The sequence below is a fragment of the Cyanistes caeruleus genome, chromosome 28, assembly GCF_971803275.1.
Source record: "Cyanistes caeruleus chromosome 28, bCyaCae1.hap1.1, whole genome shotgun sequence".
NCBI classification, from domain to species: Eukaryota; Metazoa; Chordata; class Aves; order Passeriformes; family Paridae; genus Cyanistes; species Cyanistes caeruleus.
This window is the reverse complement of record NC_141728.1, coordinates 5,663,385-5,683,187: the sequence shown is the minus strand read 5'-3', so window position 1 is coordinate 5,683,187 and position 19,803 is coordinate 5,663,385.

Genomic DNA, 19,803 nt, shown 5'->3' with positions numbered 1-19,803 from the left:
CAGGTAACTGGTCCATAGTGTTGTATGATTCGTTCAGGTGGCCATTCATCTTTGCCCGACTTTTGGGTGCTCCTTCCAGACAGGGATGTATCAATTGACTGCTTCTCTCTAATTAGATCATGATATACTTTGAATCCTAACTGATTTCCTTGAACTTGTGTATTGCTGTCTAAAACGCTCGCTCTCGGTGAGAGGCTTCTCCAGGGTCAAGCTGTTCAGGTATAAGCAATTTATTATAAGGGTGAAGAGAGGGGGAGACCCGTGTCCGCCACCAGCCTTGGTGTCCACGTGGTCAGGGGGAGGGGAGAGAGATGGGGAGAGCAGGGGAAACTAGAGAGGGGTAGGAGCAGGGAGAGGGGTAAGAAGTAAGAGAGGGGGGAAAGGCTATGAGAGGAGAACTGTGAGAGAAGAGTTAAGAGTTAAGAGGTAAGAGTGTGAAGTTCTTGTTACAATACAATATATCTTTTTCTATAGTGAATATTTTAATTCCCAGTAACCAATCACTACGAGGTTCACCTACTAAAGAATTTACATACAGCCTCTAAGCATCCCCATATTAACATACAGTGTTGCATTTTAAACTCTAGAAACTTTACAAGTTCTTTCCTTGCTTTTTGACCTTTGGACTTTCTATCAGCAGAAGGACATTGTTTTATCAACAGGGATTCTCCTCTAGCTGGCTAGGCTATTGCTCTTTGGTCATATAGTAACCAGTACTCTGTATCTTATGACTCAAAGCAGGCTTTCATTTCTACTTCGATTCTAGCCTTCATATTTTCAGAATCTTCTGCCAAACAATCACATTCATAAAGTTTCCCTGTTTCACCCTCCCCAACACTTGTGATAGCATAAAGAACAATGGTCTGATATACCCCACATAACATATCCCTGACCAGTTTGGGGGTAGCCTGCGGTAAGCATTTTGGCCACAAATCCAGTAATGCCCCTTTAGAGCCCAGGTCTCATTGGTGAAGGGACCTTTCTAATTTTCATCATCAACTGCTGGGTCAAAATACAGCTTGCTTCCAGGGCCTAGTGGTCCACCAACAATAGTTGCCTCACCATAAGAATCACAATATTTGCATTTCCAAGCTCCTACATGAGGTTTCCACTTGCAATCACATCCCAGATCTGGACCAGAACTTACTGAAAAGGGTTCGAGTTCCATTCTGGTGTTGCCATTTCCACTGATAGTCTTGGACCACATGTGTCTTACTTGTGGAATTATCCTGGGGACAGCTTAAAAATAAAGGGTCAAAAAACTTATCTTTCCCCACTGCTTTACAGCCTTCAAAATCCTTTTGGTAATTATGGAAGGAACAACTTACCCAGCTACCATTAATGAGCTTACCATGTGTTGAGGGTTAGGTGTCCTTTTTTTTTTTTGGTTTTGTCGTTCTGGCCTGCCCGTGGAATTTTTACCCATTAGCTTCGGAGACAACCTAACTGTGGGTATTTAGTGGGTGATTGATAAAGGACAAAGAGTGGCCGGGCCCAGGTGGGGGGGGAAGGGGGCAGAAAAGGAGGGTGGGGACAGTTTTTGGGCTGTCTTTCTTCGGCTTCGGGGAAGGACGTTCGTTTGCTGGGTCGCGGAGCTGCTGCGATGGAGAGAAGAGAATTTCGCCATCACCCAGATGGAGCTGCTGCTTCTTCTCCTTCTCCCCTCTTTGTTGGTGACCTCGCACCCCCTGCCCTGCCGGGACGTGTGGCAGTGCCAGCCACCGCCGCGGAGCTGCTGATACACCTCAGCCACCGGCCCAGGATCTCAGCTCGTCCCTGCTGTTTCCAGCCGACTGTTCCTCGAAGCCCTGCAGGAGCACCGGGACTGACTGCCCGAGGGGGTTTGTGAAAACAAAGCCTCTCCTCCATCCCATCTCAGCCGAGAAGGCTGTCCCAGGGTCCCTGGTTCTGTGTTCTTGTTATTGCTGTAGTTATTGTTTGTTTGTTTGCCTGGTTATACTAGTAAAGAACTGTTATTCCTATCCCCAGATCTCTGCCTGAAAGCCCCTTGATTTCAAATTTATAATAATTCGGAGGGAGGGGGGTCTACATTCTTTCATCCTAAGTGTGAAAAACAAAGTTCACTCCTGTAAAATTTTAAAAATGTTTAATAAAGACAATAAGAGACATAAAGTAAAGCAAAGAGATATGACCGGGTGCCTTGGCGCGCTGCCAAGAGCACACCTGGTATCTCAGGAATACCCTTTTTATCCCATCCTTGCTGTGAGGGGTTAATGCATATTCAAGCATATCCCCTCCGTGGTTCCACCTTCTTGGATCATGTTTTTTTTACAATTTTATTTTCTGCTGGTCAGCATAATTTTTGCTGGTCATCATTATTCTAGCTAGTCAGCATTATTTTGGAGTTTTTGGTTTCCTTTTTGCTGCAGGTGGTCACTTGTTGATAAGAGTCCGGTCCCCTCATCCTTCCTCAGAGAGCAGATGGGCTTCATATCTTTCCCCCTTGCCAACGTCCTGGTACTGGCTTTTTGGTAACAGTTTGCTCTCCATTTCCTGCTGCTGATAATAGCCTGTTTTCCACAGCTTGATCCTCCCATTTTCTTTTGAGTTATCTTGCCTTGTCCGGATGAAACATATCCTTACCATTCAGAATTCCTGTCTAAGCCTATAACTTGCTAAGAGAGAAAAGAATATAGTGAAAGTATATAATATATTTTTATTAGAATAATTGTGAAAAGACAATATTTACAACATGAATTCACAACACAAGGGAGGCTCCTGCTCTCCCTAGCAGAAACCTGTCTTCTTGAACCAAGACACCATGCATTTGATTCCATCTGCCTCGATATCTGGAACAGTCATAAGGAGGGCAGTTGGGGGTCCAACAATCTAAACTCAAAGATAAAGTCCAGTCACAAATGCTCTTTCCCACGTATGTGCTTCCTGTTCTCTTTAGGCAATATATGCCTCTTTCAGAAGAATGAAGCTGCTGTGGACTTCCTTCTTTGTCCCCAAATCCTGTTCCATTCTGGACTTCACTCAGGGTGCTAACCCACCATTTAGGCTCGACTGGGCTGGCCACCCATGGCCAGCTTTCAGATCTCTGTGGCCCCTCAGACCCAACAGTTTCTAAGGTTAAAGGTCTTTGCTACTTCTTTTCCTAAGGTTAAAAAATTATTTTCTCACTTTAGATCCCAACTTAACTGAAAATATAAAGGCAAAATTATTAAGAGAAACATTCTAATAGTGTAATAATCTAATTTCTTAACCTCATTTCAAGTTCATGTTGTCTTCTACACCACCTGTGCAAGTGAAGGCATAGAAACAGCTTAGCATAAAGAAAGCAATGACAGCATGGATTGGCCCTGTTATAAATTTGTATTGTGATATTGGCTTTCGCAGATGAATATATATATTAAATACTTTTTAGCTATGCTAACAAGTCTTAAGTTTAAAAGAATTTCCTAGGTACAAGGCAAGGAAACCCCAGAGGGCAAGGACACTGGGGCCCAAGTTGTTATCAGGAGAACAATAGAACCCAAACTGTTATCAGTGGAAGATATGAAGACCAGCTGCCTTCAGGGGAAGGATGAGGGGCCCAGGCTGTTATCAAGAAGTGACCATCTGCAGCAAAAAGGAAACCAAAACTCCAAAATAATGCTGACCAGCTAGAATAATGATGACCAGCAAAAATTATGCTGACCACCAGAAAATAACATGATACAAGAAGGTGGAACCAGGGAGGGGACATGCTTGAATATGCATTAACCTCTCACAGCAAGAATGGGATAAAAGGGGTGTTCCTGAGATACCAGGTGTGTTCCTGGCAACCCGCCAGGGCACCCAGCCGTTTTAACCCTTTGCTTTATTTCTTTTGTCTCCTAATTGTCTTTTGTTTATATTAAATTCTTTTTGTAATTTATTAAGTGAATCTCGTTTTTAAGAGCCCCCAGTGTCTGGAGATCTGAGAGTAGGGATGCCCATACAGACTATTTCAGCAGGCAGTCTGTGGGTAGGCACTCAGGGCTTCCCCCAATGTCGACGCACGGCTGATAGTAAAAGGTTCTAAAATCTTAGAAAATTCAGAGACTTAGAAAGAAAGTTAGGTTTGGAAAGCCGTGGGAAAAGTAGGCCCTGAGAAATGTTAGGCCTTGTGCTTGCTAAAGATCAGGTCAAACTGCACCTATGTAGCCAGTATATGATAAATGATACAATTGTTAGATGTGATCAGATATAATCATAGTTTAAAGAACATAAGGAACAATGTTAGGGGGCTGGGGGGGATCACGAGAAATCCATACTTGGGTAAAAACAATGCTTACAATAGAACAATATAAGTTTAATAATTAATATGCAAGTTGGATAACAATAGAGTATAAAACATGTTCAACTCAAAACCAAATTGGGTCAGATTTGGGTATGTGCACCCCTGACACCCAGAGCTCTTCAATAAAGCACCTACATATAATCATTCTGTGATCATGTGTGTTCCTGAACGCTAACTCGGCTACTGCTCCAGTCCACTCCTGCGGAGTGTCAGACACGGCTTCCCATCCTTCTCCTCGAGCTGAGATGTCCAAACCTCTGGAGCTTTAGAGACCTTGACCCGAGTGTGATGGGTCCACCTGTGTTCAGCTGTCTTGACGGCTGTTTCTGTGGTCAGCAACACCTGCCACCAGGGGTGCTTCTTTCCACTCTTTAACTAGGACCCACTCTCCTGGTTGGATATTATGCACTGCAAAGTCCAGAGGCAGGGTCTGTGTCAGCTGAGCTTCCTGTCGAAGTGATTTCACAAGAGACAGTATCCAAGCCACATACTGTTTTAGATATACATCACTTACCTCTACCCCCGCCCCAGGCTGAGAATTACAAGGATAAGGAATTCCAAACATCAATTCAAAGGGAGATAATTGAATATCTTCCCTGGGTCTGGCCCTTATCCTTGCTAAAGACAGTGGTTAGAGCCGCAGCCGCATTTTCTATCACCAGCTTCAGAAGATGTTTTTTTATTTCCCCATTCATCCTTTCAACCTGGCCTGAGCTTTGGGGGTGCCAGGGAGTGTGGAGGTTCCATTGTATCCCTAAAGCAGTCATTACTCCTTTAAGAATTTTTCCGGTAAAATGAGTTCCTCTATCTGAGTCTATTGCTTCCACCATCCCATAGCTCAGAATTATTTGTTCCAAAAATACTTTAATAACTGACCCTGTAGTTGCTGAAAAAGCTGGGAAGGCTTCTGGCCACCTTGTTTACTGACATACTATTACCAAAAGATATTTAAATCTCCCCACCTGGGGCATCTCAGTAAAATCCACTTGGCATCTCTGGAAGGGATGTACAGCCCAAGGCCTTCCCCCCCCTGCCCCTGGCAAGTTTCTTTGTAACTTTGTTATTTGTCTTAGCACAAATCAAACAACCTTCAACAGCTTGTTTTGCCAGAGTAAAAAGACTCACAGCAGCATACATTTTGAGGAAGGCTTCTGCTATCCCTTGGGAGCCCCAATGACTCCCTTCATGGAGCTCTTTTAACAACTGTAAGGCTAGAGCTTTTGGTATCCACTGCTTACCATCCCTTGTAAACCAATTACCCCCTCTTTCCTCTGCCCCACTCTTTTTAACTATCTCAAGTTTTTCTGGTGGAAAAGACAGCTTCTCCGGCAAGGGGGCAGTTACTGGGAGCAAGGGAAGCAACTTAGAGATTTCTGGCAACAATGCAGCTTTCCGAGCTTCTTCATCAGCCAGTCTGTTTCCTGTTGCTTCTTCCGAGCACCCTGCCTGGTGTTATAAATTTGTATTGTGATATTGGCTTTCGCAGATGAATATTATATATTAAATACTTTTTAGCTATGCTAACAAGTCTTAAGTTTAAAAGAATTTCCTAGGTACAAGGCAAGGAAACCCCAGAGGGCAAGGACAGTGGGGCCCAAGTTGTTATCAGGAGAACAATAAAGCCCAAACTGTTACCAGCAGAAGATATGAAGACCAGCTGCCTTCAGGGGAAGGATGAGGGGCCCAGGCTGTTATCAAGAAGTGACCATCTGCAGCAAAAAAGAAACCAAACTCCAAAATAATGCTGACCAGCAGAAAATAACATGATCCAAGAAGGTGGAACCAGGGAGGGGACATGCTTGAATATGCATTAACCTCTCACAGCAAAGATGGGATAAAAAGGACACTCCTGAGATACCAGGTGTGTTCCTGGTAACCCACCAGGGCACCCGGCCGTTTTAACCCTTTGCTTTATTTCTTTTGTCTCCTAATTGTCTTTTGTTTATATTAAATCCTTTTTATATTTTATTAAGTGAATCTCGTTTTTAAGAATTTTTGGGGGCTCTTTCCGGGATAAGCACCTCACCTCTAGGACCACCGGAGATCCAGAACGGGGAAACAGGCGCGCCCCTGCTGAGTTCAGCAGATCCCATTCTGTTTCTCCTAGCGTGGACCAAGCGGCTGCAGGTCAAAACCCCGAGGACAAGAAGGAGAGGAATAAAGCAAAGGAAAGGGGAAAAAAGGCTCCATAAAACCGCGGTATTTTTGCTCCATAATTCTTGTGCACGAAGACCCAAAGAAGAAGACAGATTGTAAGTAATCTTTGGGGGAGCGGGAAGCGGGGGTTGCAAGATACCCCCGGGTTACTGGGACTGGGTCTCAGGGGAGGGGTGAGCCCCTCGGGAAAGGGAGCCCAAGCTTTTCCTGGCACAATCCACTGGGAAAACAGAGTAAAATGTGGATTCTCTAAAACTTTGTCAAGTTGAGGATTAAATCCAAGAAATTTGGATTTAAAACTGCCAAATTGAGGAATAATCCAAGAAACTTGGGATATTTGACATATTACAGCGCCCATGGGCGGATATTAACAAGGGAAGTAAAGAGCACCTTATTGTCTTGCTGTGACTGGGTGGAGTTGAATGAACAGATGTGAGAATGCGTAAATAGGTGTGATTGTTGCATTGAAGTTTGTGGGGGTTTTTTTTTGGAATTGTGTTGTTAAAGAGGAAAGGTTTTCGATGCTGTGCTGGAGTAGGAGTGAACACGGGTCAATGCTTCCACAGGGACTGGATCACGGTGGGGACACATGGAGTGATTCGCTTCCTCCCTGCGAGCTCCTGTCTTGGAGCCCCGGGGTGGCAAACCAGAACTGGGGCTTGTAGCCCAGGAGCCGCGGGGGTGTTGTATCAAATCTGTTCTCAGCGGGATAGCAGCTCTGGTCTCAGAGCAAAGCTAAGGTTATCTTTAGTGGTGATGGTCCCTCCGTGCCTTTCCTCCCCCCTGGGCAACAAGAGCTGCTTGCGGGGGAGGGGTCGCTTTGGTGAGCTGGTATGTGATTCAGCGTTTGAAGTTGTTTGGTTTTTTTTGGTTTTTTGGTTTGGTTTTTTTTTTTTTAGAAGTTTTCTTTGCCCCACTGTAGCGGCGGTGAAAGGTTTTCCTGGGAGATGGTGCTCCCAGAGCTACTCCCTGCCGAGCTATTGGGACGGAGGGGCGGGTCAGCCTCAGGAGTGCAAGGGAACTCCTGGAGCTCCGGCCGACGGTGAGTCGGGCTGAACCCTGATAAGATCAGGGCACGGAGGGTGCCCTGAGGGGATGAGTTCAGCCCATCCCTTTTGAGTAAAGTGAGGGCAGGGGCCTTCTAAGTCTTGGTGCCCCTGGATTGTTTAAACTTATTTGGAGGTCTCAAGCCACAGAGCTGTGTTTAGGCGGCTGCAGGCAGGCTGGATTGAACCATAGATGCTGGTTTGGGTTCCCTGCTCCAGGCACAGGGGGATTGGAGGAGCTCTCAGTGACTCCTGGAACCTCCTGAAGCTGTGAAACAGGCCAGGAACATGCCCAATGGTGAGAGAGCTGGGTGAGTCCCTCTGGGACCCAGGTTTTCTATGCCGGGGTCTTATGAGACCCCGCACATTAAGTTCTGTGATTTCAGGAGTAAGGACTGGTGTCAAACTGTCTCAGAGAGCTTTTTCTTAGCCAGATGTGTGAGCGAGATATGGAGCAGTACTGGCGTATGGTATCAGCTCCAAACCAAGGGAGCTGCAAGTTGCAAGCCTTTGTTTTTATCGGGTTCTGAGAGAATTCCGTGTATGATGGTGCTGTGGTCTTCTGCAGCAATAAGTTGTGTCGGTGCTTAAAATTCGAGATTTCAGGAAGAGTATGCATCCTGGGAGAAAATGGAAAAGAAGTGAGCTCTGTTTGTTTTTTTCTTGAGTGACTGCAATATTTATTTTGTAGAGAAACAAGCCCATTTCTTAGTATGCCTTCCAATTTCTTTACTTTAGTGAATATCGTAGAATTTTGTGGTTGATTATAATTTTAAAGGCAAGTTACAGTAATTTGCATAGTAGTCACTTCTTGAGGTGAAAACTTATCAGGTTGTCAATAAGTGTTAGAGCTGTTAACCCTAATGTTGTTTGTGTCCCGTGCTGATGGGCACAGCCCATGGTTCTTAACAGCAGAACCTGGTGCCAGCCTAAAAGCAAAATCCTGTGGATAGTTGTAAATCTTTTTACTGCTGCTGAAAATTATTTTGTCTCTTTTCACAAAATGAAATGCTGATCATCTCTCTGATGATTTCTAAAAAGCAGTTATTGTGATGGTGTGTTTAGCTGAAGATCAGGCTCAGAACTGCCATGATTTCTTGTTCTTTTGAATTTGCCAAGTGCACACGTCTCTAGGAGTGCTTGTGTTGTTTCGCAGCTGTGCTTATTACAAAAGCAGAAGTGGACCCAGTTAAAAGATTAAAATTAAGATTGTTGGTGTTTCGAATTAAGAAGAGGATTGTGGAGACTCTAAACTTGGTATATTTTAATAAGTACATGTGTTAATTTAGAGATGAGTCTTATTTTGTGAAAGAAGAGTTCGAAAAATAATTGTAAGACTGGTTCTTGCTATAGATTGTTCATAGTATATAAGCTGCAAGTACTGTTGAAACATAAAGGTATTGTCAGAAACTTGTCAATGTATCTAAATGCCTGTAAGAATAAAAGACCTGATCATATCTTGTCATGAGAAAAGTTACACTAGAGATTATTCACATTAAGCAGCTGTGTGAGGATAGACTCCTTTGTACCTGTAGAAGAAAACTTAGAGAAGAATGATGTCTGTTTCTTCATTTCTAGCTTGACTGAAGATCTGTTCAAGGCAGTAGAAATAGAAATTGCAAGTTTATTTTAGTTGGTAAAAGTAGCTGGCTAGCTGACTGGTCTCTGTGTCTAGTGCCTTTGATGGCTTTGGGGAGCGTCCCCAAAAGGAGGTGTTAGAATTTGTTGTTGATTCTGAAGCAAAGTAATTTGTGTAGTGGAGATTCTGGAGGGATGTGGTGTAAAGAGTGGCGAGATAATAGTGGCAAAGAGAAAGAGAGAGGTTTGCGTCTCTTTTCATTAAAGTTGTAAAGATTTTTAGAAAGAGAGTGAGAAGTGTCTTGTTGGCTCCGAAGAGTGAGCACTGGCTTGGGGGGAGAAAAACTTTCAAGCGCGATTAGAGGTGAGAATTGTGCCCGAAATAGGAGATGTTAGGAGCATCTGGAGCGCTGGGTTAAGAGTTGCTAGGTTTAGGTGTTGTTTTATTGCTTTTATGTAAAGCGGATGTAGCAGGACCCGGTCCCTGTGAGTGGTGAACAGCAGGGCCCGGTGTGGCGGTTCCCGGTCCTCTCCCACCCGATGTGAAGGGTGCAGAGCGCGGTTCGTGAGTGGCGCTGCTGGAGCGGGACCCGCCGTGTCTGTGCTGGGGTCTCGAGGGGTGTGGGGTGCTGGCAGTGCTCGCCGGCCCGGCAGCGGCGCTGGGTGAGGTTTGGTCACTGGGGAGTGAGCTAGCCCAGCAGAGGAGCCCTAGACCAGAGCACTCTGGACTCCGGGCTCTGCCCCTCGGCTGTGGCGGGAGCTGAGTGTGTTTGAAAATGCCAGTCCTGTGTGTGAAGGGACGGCAGAGCAAGGAAAGAGGAGACACGAGCTTTGCCCCAGGGTCAGCACGCAAGTGACTGGCAAGGACACAAGTGGGCCCCTGCAGAGCGAGCGGCTGAAACAGCCTGCTCAGCCCAGAGCTGCGGCAGCAGGAGTGCGGGAGAGAGATAGCCTGAAAAACTGCTGTGAATGGGAAAGGAACGGAACAAAGGCCGAGAAACAGACCGGTGGATGATGAGACCAAAGCAAAAGTAATCTTGCTCGTTAGGTTCTGAAAACCTCATCAAGGAGTTTAAATTTCTTGAAATAGGATTTTTTTTTCTCTCTTATTTTCTTCTTCTCTTTCTTTCTTTTACTCTTGTTGTTAAAAGGAAGGGGTTTGTTCTAAGAAACCGATAAAAGAAGTTTGTGAAGCTAAACAAATAAATAGTAACCAAAAGGTAAAAAAGGTAATGAATGTAATTTATTTGAAGTCAAAACTAACCTAGCCTTTCTTGTTTAACTAATCTGAATGCACAGAAAGAGATTGGCTCCTATGTTAACTGTTAAATTTCGCTGATGGAAAATTTTAATGTGATGTTTTCATTCTCCCTGTGTTATTAAGAAATTGTTTTCAGGTACTACTGATAATTAAGGCAGAGAAGCTGCAATCTGGACCAAAGAGTGAAGTTGGATCCACACCAATAAGATCAAAAGAGCTGAGGACTGGACTGTAACACCCAAACCCAGTGACACCAAATGTACTCTTGAGCAGAGACCGGCGGTAATGAACTGAGACAATCCAAATGATCCAAGGAATGAGCTAAGAATCATGCCTAATTGGGAAGTAAGACCAAGCCTGTATCAGTAGTTTCAAGTCCTGCCTGGATAAGTTCTGGGACACTTTCGATATCCACCTTGAGGAGGAAAACTCCCACTCCCAACAGGAGGACTGGGGCTGTTTTGGTTGGGAAATCCTCGTATATTTTTACTTTTGCCTGTGATTTGTATAAAGGAGGGGGGAGAACCACAACTTCCATCAGTGCCACACCATATACCTTGTCTAAATCATCCCAATACGGGACATGCTATCTGGATTAAATATAAGTGTTTAAATTAGAGAGTAATAGGTATTGTAGTCCACAAAGTTAAGCCTCTCATTGCAGGAAGTGTGAGGTGTCAAATCTATTAAGAATAACTTAAATGATAACTTTTTTTACAGATGGGAAATTACTAGTGCGTGTTGAGTGGGAAGTACCTGAGGAACGGTGGGAAACTGCTGTTAAAAGGTGTCAAAAGAAATTTGCTTGGAAATTACAAAAGAGGAAGTGACAAGGAAATAGGGGGCAAGACCAGACTGACCACTACAACTCGCCACCGAGAAGAATATAAAACACCTGCTGTGAGCTGCAACCTCATAGGCAGGATTGGTGGGGGTGTAAGCCATACTGGACCCCTATTATTCCTTCTTCTGTCACTTATCCTTCTCCCTTCTGGGACACCAGCAAAGCCATGTTACAAATGCTATCAAAAGCTTTACATGGAATGACACCGGGGTTTCTTTCTTATTACCCACACCAGTATCAATAATCACTGCTATAACCCATCCAAATTAAGTACCTGTATGAATAAAGGGAAAATATTAGACTACAGAAAATCTAAGAACAAGTAGTAACAGATTAGAAAACAACTGCCCAAAAAGGAGAAAAAGATGGATTTTCTTCACAGTTGTTGCCAGGAGAAATAACCAAGATTTGGTAAGAGAGCAAATGGTAAGTGAAAAGATAAAGCCAACACAGTAACCTAGACCTGTATTAACCTCACGTCAGGACATGTAAGCAAAGCTCAAACAGCAATTAAATGGAGAAAACTTCTTCATGAAGTGAGAAATACTCCTGGTAAAAAGTATAAAGCTGGTAATAAAACTTGTACATAGTAAGTTCCAGAGAAACCAACTCGGTATTAGACCAAAAGGAAAGTAAAAGATAAAATTGTGTACATAGTAATAGAACCAGATTCTTCCAGTGTAATAGTACAGAGAAAAATCCTTACTCTGGAAATAGCCAAATTTTGGGGAAATAAAAATCAACAGAAAAATGACTATTAGAAAGCACCAGATGTCTTATTTTGGGATATGTGAGAAAAGGACATACCCAAAGCTCCCCTTGCAATGGAAGGGGAATTGTACTCTGAGAATGATTCAGTTAGGATTTTTTCTTTTTGTCAGGACAAGACAGAAATTAGTTGGGGGTGTTGGTTTTTGAGGTCCTAAAAAAGAAATAAAAGGGAATAGTTTGAGTACCTCAAAAATGGGGAGATGAGAAATAGCCCCTGAACACATATTAGAAACATTATTGGGCACAAGATGGAAGTTGGAGATATCGAACCCCAATTTTTGCATTATGAAACTCCAAGTTGTTGTAGAAATCATAACCAGTGAAACAGCTGGAGCTATAGAATTAATAGCCAGTCAGTGATGAAAGCCAGTGGCAATATATCAAAATAAGCTGGCTTTAGACTATTTATTGGATAAAAGAAGGGGTGTTCTGTGAGAAAATTAATACATAAAATTGTTGTTTTCAATGACAATAAAAATGCCGTTCTAGATATCGCCAAAGAAATCAGAAAAATGGCCCATGTGCCAGTCCAAAAATGAAAATCAGTAATGACCACTAACTGGTGGGATAATACATTGGGGATAGAGTAGTAGAAGAAGCTAAGTTTCTTCTCCTTGTAGCAGTGCTACAGCTGGTTTAATATTTCTTCCTTGTTTAATCCTCTGTTTAATTTGGCTAATCACCAAAGTAGTGCAAGGCATGCAAATAGTAGTAATGCCTACAGACTCAAAATTGGCTATATCTGGAATGGCACAAAAAAAAAAAAAAAAAAAGAACGAATACAAGAATTATTGCTCAAGCCAAATGATTTATAAAAAAAGAAGAGGAGGGGTTTGTTATAAATTTGTATTGTGATATTGGCTTTCGCAGATGAATATTATATATTAAATACTTTTTAGCTATGCTAACAAGTCTTAAGTTTAAAAGAATTTCCTAGGTACAAGGCAAGGAAACTCCAGAGGGCAAGGACAGTGGGGCCCAAGTTGTTATCAGGAGAACAATAGAGCCCAAATTGTTATCAGCGGAAGATATGAAGACCAGCTGCCCTCAGGGGAAGGATGAGGGGCCCAGGCTGTTATCAACAAGTGACCATCTGCAGCAAAAAAGAAACCAAACTCCAAAATAATGCTGACCAGCAGAAAATAACATGATCCAAGAAGGTGGAACCAGGGAGGGGACATGCTTGAATATGCATTAACCTCTCACAGCAAAGAGGGGATAAAAAGGACACTCCTGAGATACCAGGTGTGTTCCTGGTAACCCACCAGGGCACCCGGCCGTTTTAACCCTTTGCTTTATTTCTTTTGTCTCCTAATTGTCTTTTGTTTATATTGAGAGGAATGATGAGTTTGTCTTTACAAACAAGCTGTGGGTCAGTTGATAAGATGTAGCTATCAGTGAGAGACGACAGAAACAATGGGATAGATTCCAGTAGAAGATCAAAGAGGCACTGAAAGAACACTATGAATTCCATAAAAGTTAAGAAGGGATTATGCATTGGGGGTGGGGGGGGAAGGTACCCCAGGTGTCAGGCGTTCCGGGAAGCCTGTACCTCTCAAGTACCTCAGCCTATGGGGAAAGAGAGAAGGGACAAGCGGCCGGGAATTAGGATAAAAAGGAGGCTGCGCCCTCCAAAAATTTGAGAGACCCCAGGGGAATGCCCCATGGCCTCTCCCTTTATTCGAATAAAGAAAAAGGACTCCTCTGTCTCCTTTTTGGACATAAACCTCTGGTGTTCGTGGATTAATTTTCCTGACAATTTTTGGGGGCTCGTCCGGGATATTTCCACCGTCCGGGGCGGCGGGCAGCGAGCGGAGCTGAAGGCGTGCCTCACCCAGTTTTGGTGATCAGCTCCCCTTAGTGGCGGCCAGCACCGGGCGATCGATTGGGTTCCCGAGACTGTCCAGGAGACAGACGAGTGGCGGACCAGGGGGGTCCGTGAAGAGTCCACAGGGAAGGACCACTGAAAACCTCACCGGTGAGTAAAATGGGATCTTCGGGGAGCAAGCCTGGGAGGGCACCCAGAGAGGGTAGCACAGGCTAAACAGGGCACCCATGGAGGGTTGCAAGGGTACAGCCGGGAAGGGGTCCTGGCAAAAGGGATGACGATCCCACAATAGCCCCGGAGAGTCCCTTGGGTAGAATGCTGAGATCTTGGGACAGATTATGCATTCACACAGAGGTAACTATGGAGATGATGGTAAAATATTGTTATTATGTATGGCCAGAGTATAAGTTGCCGAATGGACTTATATGGCCACCTTATGGAACAGATAGAATTCATTTGTGCCGAATTCTGTGGAGGTATCTAGAGGAGAATTAGAAAGGATGGATTGAAAGAGAATGTGGATTGATATGGTTTAAACAAGCAACAAGAGAAATCTATGTGTTAAGAAAAAAAGGAGAAGAGGAAAAACGGGGGGTGGGGAAGAAGAAAACAGTGAAGATTAAAATGTTTTTCCGCACCTTCCCCCGTCTTGTCCTCCAGTGGTACCAGCTGACCCAGGGCCAGCTGCAAGTCCCGGTATCATCACCTTCCAGGACAAAGGGATCAGGGAAATGCTGTCCCTACAGCTGCACCTGAGAATAACAGTAGTGTAGGGGGAAGGGAGCAGCATATCATATCAATGCCTGGAACTAGAAGGGATCTCGAGAATCCACGCCCGGGGTGGGGGGGCAATAAAGGAAGTCAAGAAAGAGTCTTTGGCAGCAGGAGATGGATGGATTGTGTTTGTGTGCTGAAACAGAATTGGTTAATGGAGAGTATGGAGAGACATGGTTGAAGCAGGGACCAGGAGTGGAGGTGCAGGACCAGGAGCACAGGCTGGGGGCCTGTGGGGCTGCTGGGACTCAGCACTGGGCAGTGCCTGACCCCACCGGCCCCGGGCAGGGGCAGCAGCAGCTGCCGGCCCTTTGAGGCTGCAGGACGCCCTGGCCACCTGTGGTGCTGCTAGCCGTGCCCGCCGGGAGCCCTGGAGCGGGGAAGAGCTGTTTGGACAATGTGGCAGGACAGGGACTGGCTCTGGTGTTCGGTGTGTGGTAAATAGAGTGAGCACAAAGAGGAAAGGCGAAGGTGATGGCCTTTTTCAGGCCAGAGAAAGAAAAACCGCAAGGTCCAAGGGGTCCCCCGGGACAGAGGGGACGGGATCGGCCACAAGGAAGTGGCAGAGGCGTTCTCTCCCCAGCAAGGGAGACCCAAGCCAAACAGTGGCTAGGAAAGGATCAGTGGGCTGTCTTCAGGGCATAAGACACTGAAAACAGCAATGTCTGCAAAAAAAAAAAAAAAAAAAAAAGAGCCAAGAACAGCTGGACTGCCGAGAAAGTCCAAAAGATAAGAGAAATGGATTGTTAAGAGTGTCAAAGGCTCTCATTATATCCACCAACCTAGAGCCCTTGTCAACTTTTAAAGTAGGTCTGGATCGAGGAGAGGTGTGTGTCTTAGTAAAAACAAAGACCTCTCGATTCACCTTAATTTTTATCCCCGAGGGGGAAAATTGTCTAAAGAATTTTTTAATCGTTCAAAGGAGTTGTGAGAATTGTAGTTTCTTCTGTGGGCTCAGAAGTTTAACCATCTTTCTTTGAAAGAATTGTAAAAATTGTAGTAAATTAATTTGGAGATTTAATTAATTTGTCTACATGAAGTTTTGTGCAGAATGGTCCAGTTTGGACCCCTCTGCTTTTTGTATGTTTTGTTGTAAAAAGCCAGAACTGGCAAGTTTCAGTTATGAAGCCAATGCTGCAAGTCATACCTTGTGGGGAACATCCCCACCAGTCTGTGGTGTGTTGTAGCCCTAAAGCAAATTCTGTAACTGCAACCTTGTAAAAATAGTGTCCTATAGAAAGCCTGAGTATTTGTCATGCACTTCCTCTGTAGAAATTATGAGAAAACTTTAAAGGAAAGTATTTTGTTTCTTTCCTTAATAAAAGTTTTAAATGTTAAAAGTTATAAAATGTTATAAGTATTAGAGTTTCCTTAATGGAAGTTAATTTGTTAGTCATCTCCCTAAGCCTAAAATGGACTTAATGCAAAAATTAAGATAAAGAGTGGTTAATTACTAAAAAGAAAAAAAAAGGAATAAATAAAGAAATGTAATGTAATTGGCTTGAAGCAGTGGCATTACTTGCTGCTGAACTAAATCATGTTTATACAAAGTCACGCAAAAGAAATTTTAATTCAGGAGCATGGGAGAACACAGAGACCTGTTGCCTATTTTTCTAAAATGTTAGACCCAGTAGCCAGAATCTGGCCCCATTGTCTGCAGAACTACGCAGCCACAGCTCTGATGGTGGCTGAAGCCCGAAAGTTGACAAGGGGGGGTTATCTGATTGTTAAAGTTTCACACCAGATTAAAGCGTTGTTAACTGAGAGAGCCTCTAAGTGGATGACCAGCTCTAAGTTGCTAAGATATGAATCTTGTCTATTAGAACAAGAAAATTTAGAATTTAAAAACAAGAAAAGTTTTAACCCAGCCTCCTGTTTGAATGGCCCTGAAGAAGGGAGCCAAGAAAAATTCCATGATTGTATTCAAGTAATAGATCTACAAACTAAGGCAAAGAATGATCTGAGAGACATCCCATGGCCTGAAGGGGAAAACGTGTTTATTGATGAGTCTTCAAAGGTGATAGAAAGAAGAAGATTTACAGGATACTCTGTCGTGAATGGAAAGCAATTAAAGGAAGGGGGGAAGTTACCGGCCACCTGGTCAGCTCAGACGGCCGAGCTGTATGCCCTCGTGAGAGCTTGTGAGTTATACCAAGACAAGACAGTAAATATTTTTACTGATTCTAAATATGCATATGGTGTGATACACGCATTTAGGAAACTGTGGGAAGAGAGAGGTTTATTAACCTGCAGAGGAAAAACGTTAGCTCATGAGAACTTAATCTCCCGCCTATTGGAGGTGGTGAATTTACCAAAAAAGGTAGCAATAATACACATCAAGGGACACCAGGCAGGGTGCTCGGAAGAGGCAGTAGGAAATAGACTGGCTGATGAAGAAGCTCGGAAAGCTGCATTGTTGCCAGAAATCTCTAAGTTACTTCCCTTGCTCCCAGTAACTGCCCCCTTGCCAGAGAAGCTGTCTTTTCCACCAGAACTTGACATAGTTAAAAAGAGTGGGGCAGAAGAAAGAGAGGGTAATTGGTTTACAAGAGATGGTAAGCAGTGGATACTGAAAGTTTTAGCCTCCCAACTGCTAAAACAGCTCCACGAAGGGAGTCATTGGGGCTCCCGAGAGATAGCAGAAGCCTTCCTCAAAATGTATGCTGCTGTGGGTCTTTTTGTTCTGGCAAAACGAGCTGTTGATGGTTGTTTGATTTGTGCTAAGACAAATAACAAAGTTACAAAGAAACTGGCCAGGGGCGGGAGGCCTTGGGCTGTACGTCCCTTCCAGAGGTGCCAAGTGGATTTTACTGAGATGCCCCGAGTGAAGAGATTTTTTAGTATGTCTGTTATGAGTAGCCAGAAGTGTTCCCAAGTGTTTCCGTAACTACAAGGTCAATTATTAAAGTATTTTTTTTTAAAAAACAAGATCAGGTCGAGTTGAAAAAAAAAATGAATGGAAAAATAAAGAAGCATCTTCTAAAGCTGGTGATAGAAACTGATATGCCATGGGTGTAGCTCTTGACACTAGCTTTAGCAAGAGTAAGGGCCAGACCGAAAAGAAATATTCAACTATCTCCCTTTGAACTGAAGTTTAGAATTCCTTATCTTTGTAATTCTCGGCCTGAGTCAGGAGTAGAGTTAAGTGATAGATATTTAGAACAATTTGTGGCCTGGATACTGTCTCTTGTGAAATTTATTCGACAGGAAACTCTGCTGGCACAGACCCTGCCTTTGGACAAGTGAAAACCAAGAGACTGAGTCCTAGTTAAAGAGTAGAAAGAAGCACCACTGGTGGCTAAGTGGCGTGGACCTTTCCAGCTGTTGCTGACCACAGAAACAGCCGTCAAGAGAGCTGAACACGAGTCAAGGTCTCTGAGGCCCCAGAGGTTTGGACATCTCAGCTGGAAGAGAAAGATGGGAAGCCGCGACTGACACTCCGCAGGAGTGGACTGGAGCAGTAGCTAGTGTGTCGACATCGGGGGAAGCCCTGAGTGCCTACCCACAGACTGCCTGCTGAAATGGTCTGTATGAAAATCCCTACTCTCAAATCTCCAGCCACTGGGAGCCAATCCATGCTGTCATTGCTTTCTTTATGCTAAGCTGTTTCTGTGCTTTCACTTGCCACAGGTGGTGTAGAAGACAACGTGAAATTGAAAATTAGAAATTAGATTATAACACTATTAGAATGTTTCTCTTAATAATTTTACCTTTATATTTTCAGTTAAGTTGGAGTCTAAAGTGAGAAAATAAGTTTTTTTTACTTTAAGAGAACAAGCAGCAAAGACCTTTAACCTTAAAAACTGTTGGGTCTGTAGAGGGCCAGGAGGATCTGAAAGCTGGCCATGGGTGGCCAGCCCAGTCGAGCCTAAATGGTGGGTTAGCACCCTGAGTGAAGTCCATAATGGAACTAGATTTTGAGACAAAGAAAGAAGTCCATGGCAGCTTCATTCTTCTGAAAGAGGCATTTATTGCTTAAACAAAACAAGAAGCACATATGTGAAAAAGAGCATTTGTGACTGGACTTTAAGTTTAGATTGTTAGACCCCCAACTGCCCTCCTTATGACTGTTCCAGATATCGAGGCAGATAGAATCAAACGCATGTTAAGCTCACTAATGGTAGCTGAGTAAAGTGTTCCTTCCATAATTACCAAAAGGATTTTGAAAACTGTAAAGCAGTGGAGAAAGATAAGTTTTTTGACCCTTTATTTTTAAGCTGCCCCTGAAATAATTCCACAAGTCAGACACATGTTGTCCGAGACTATCAGTAGAAGTGGCAGCACCAGAGTAGAGCTCGAACCCTTTTCAGTAAGTTCTGGTCCAGATCTAATAGAACAGATCTGAGATGTGATTGCAAGTAGAAACCTCATGTAAGAGCTTAGAAATGTAAATATTGTGATTCTTACAGCGAGGCAACTATTGTGGGTGGACCCCTAAGCCCTGGAAGCAAGCTGTATTTTAACCCACCAGTTGATGATGAAAATTAGAAAGGTCCCTTCGCTAATGGGACCTGGGCTCTAAAGAGGCACTACTGAATTTGTAGCCAAAATGCTTACTGCAAGCTACCTCCAAACTGGCCAGGGATATGTTATGTGGAGTATATTAGACCATTGTTCTTTCTGCTACCACAAGTTCAAGGAAATCAGTTAAGAATCAAAGTATATAATGATCTAATTAGAGAGAAGCGGTCTATTGATACATCCCTGGTGGGAAAGAGCACCCAAAAGTGGAAAAAAGATGAATGGCCACCTGAACGGATCATACAACACTATGGACCAGCTACCTGGAACCCAAATTAATTAATATCAGGTGCCAGAGAACCCATTTATAATCTAAATCGGATAATTAGGTTGCAAGCTGTCTTTGAAATAATAGTCAACCAGACAGCTACAGCTCTTGACCTTCTTGCTGACCAGTCTACTCAGATGAGAAATGCAATATTTCAACATCGAATAGTATTAGACTATTTATTAGCAGAAGAAAGGGAGGTGTGTGGAAAATTGAATGACTCAAACTGCTGTTTGCAAATAAATGACAATAGAAAAGTGGTAAAACAAATAACAAAAGGAATAAGAAAGTTAGCCCATGTACCGGTCCAAACATGGAAAGGATGGGAATGAGACATGTTTTCATGGTTACCTGGTGGCCTATGAGTCAAACAAATGCTTTTTTTTCCTCTCATGTGTTGTAGCAACTCTAATCTTTTTACCATGCATGATCCCTTGCTTAATACAACTTATTCAACATGTGATCAA